A 1886-nucleotide genomic window follows, 5' to 3' on the forward strand; every position below is an offset into this window, starting at 1 on the left:
GCAATGTGAGCAGAATAGTGAGTTCAGGGGGTCAGTTGCTCATTTACCCTCAGAGGTACAGCTGGGAATGTGATACCTCTCTGCAGTGGCAACACTGTGAAAAGATGCCACCTTGCCATCCCTACAGGTGGCTGGAATTGGGAACATCACTTTGATCTGGCATAGTTGCTGGGACTGTCTAAATATCTCCTACAGTTTGCCAAGTACCCATTTTTCTGCCCAGGTTTGTCGAGTGGTTCCATGCAACAGAAAGAATAGCTTGCCATCTTTAGGGATGGAGGAATGGCAAAGCTCTTCCCCTTTCAGCCTCCAATAGGGGGACCTGGGCATTTGTAGCCTGTTCCAAGAAACCAAGAAGAAAAAAAAAAGTGCAGAAGAAAAGTAATTTGCACTTAAAAATGAAAACAAACCACTTTTCTCCTGTTTGCTTGGTATTTTGTAGAAGTTTCAAGTAACAACACTACTACGTGTGGGTGAGTTCATTCATTAAACTCCGTGGTTTCTGAGGCTGGAAGCCTCAGCCTACAGTCCCAGAATGTACCCAAGAGTGCTGATGTAACATCAGTGCTTCATTCTCTGAGTGCTATTTATTGTCTCAATCTTCATTGCTTAAAGTCAGGAAACAACAAACACATTCATATTTGTGGCAAAACATCTACCTACTCATGACATGGCAAATAATCATTTTAAAATAACAATACAGTACAATATGATCGTGCTACTTTCATGGCTAGGAATGAAGTTGTTGGGTTTCTCTTTCAGAGCTACCCCTAAAGGCATTCACTTTATATTCTCTGAAGAGAACCAGCTAACCAGGCGGAACATCCACTAAGAATCTTCCACATAACCAGACCCCAGGAGCTTCCCTATTGCGCATACCAGAGAGGCCCATGTGGAAATACACCATCTGATCTCTTGAGCACAGACCTGGAGTGTGGGATTCAGCTTGGCTGGCTCCAAAGCTGGCCCCTACTGATCAGCCTGAGATCCCCAGCCTGCACAGGCTGATTCCACTGCCAACACGTGGCCCCCGGTGAGAAGGTGGGTCCTGGTGGGGTTTCCTTTGGTAAAGTACTGGGAGAGGAAGGAGTCTTCCTATCTGAGTATCTTGGGTTGTGATTTGGTGTGGGCTGCACTGGCAGTTGCAATAGCAGCAACTCAACAAAACGGGACTGTTACACAAGCGGGGCAGAAGGCAGGTGGGCTGGCAGGGAAGTTGATATTCGATTACTTGAAATATTAAGTTGTCCAGAGGGCAAGGACACGCACAAATCAAAGGGCCACCTCTAGGTTTCAAAGCAGGTCGAGATCTGTGTAAAGTCCCCTTTGACTTCGTAAAATCTCACTTCAAAAATTCTACCGAATGCTCATCAGACGGAAATAACTGTTTCATCCCTCTAAAGGATGAAATGAAAAGCACCATTCAGTCATTGGCCTGTCTGCTGGTTACCACAAACTCAACGGGTGGGTTCCGAGAAGCAGATGAGCCATGAACAGCATCAAACAAGCATTACTGCTCTGGCCACCACCAGGGTCAGCTTTGAACCATAAGAAAGAGGGAAAAACTCCTTTGAGTCGCTCCTGGGCCTACAGCCTGTGCTGGGTCTAGACATGTGTCACCAGAATATTGTCTTTGTGGCAGAGGAAGCAATGTCAAACATTAAATTGTTAACATATCCATGACAAGCATTCATATGAGCCAACAAAATCACCAAGGTTCTGCTATTAAGGAGGATTCAGGAAGACTGGGCATTACTTTCAGGAAACTGGGATGACTCAAAATAGCACTGCTGAGTGTTACAAGATTTTTAAACTAATAATCAGCAAATCTTTTCAGCTGACTTTTGGCTTTAAGAGTTCTTACCAAAAAGATTGCTAAAGTGGAA

The sequence above is a fragment of the Pongo pygmaeus genome, chromosome 3 (assembly GCF_028885625.2).
Source record: "Pongo pygmaeus isolate AG05252 chromosome 3, NHGRI_mPonPyg2-v2.0_pri, whole genome shotgun sequence".
NCBI classification, from domain to species: domain Eukaryota; kingdom Metazoa; phylum Chordata; class Mammalia; order Primates; family Hominidae; genus Pongo; species Pongo pygmaeus.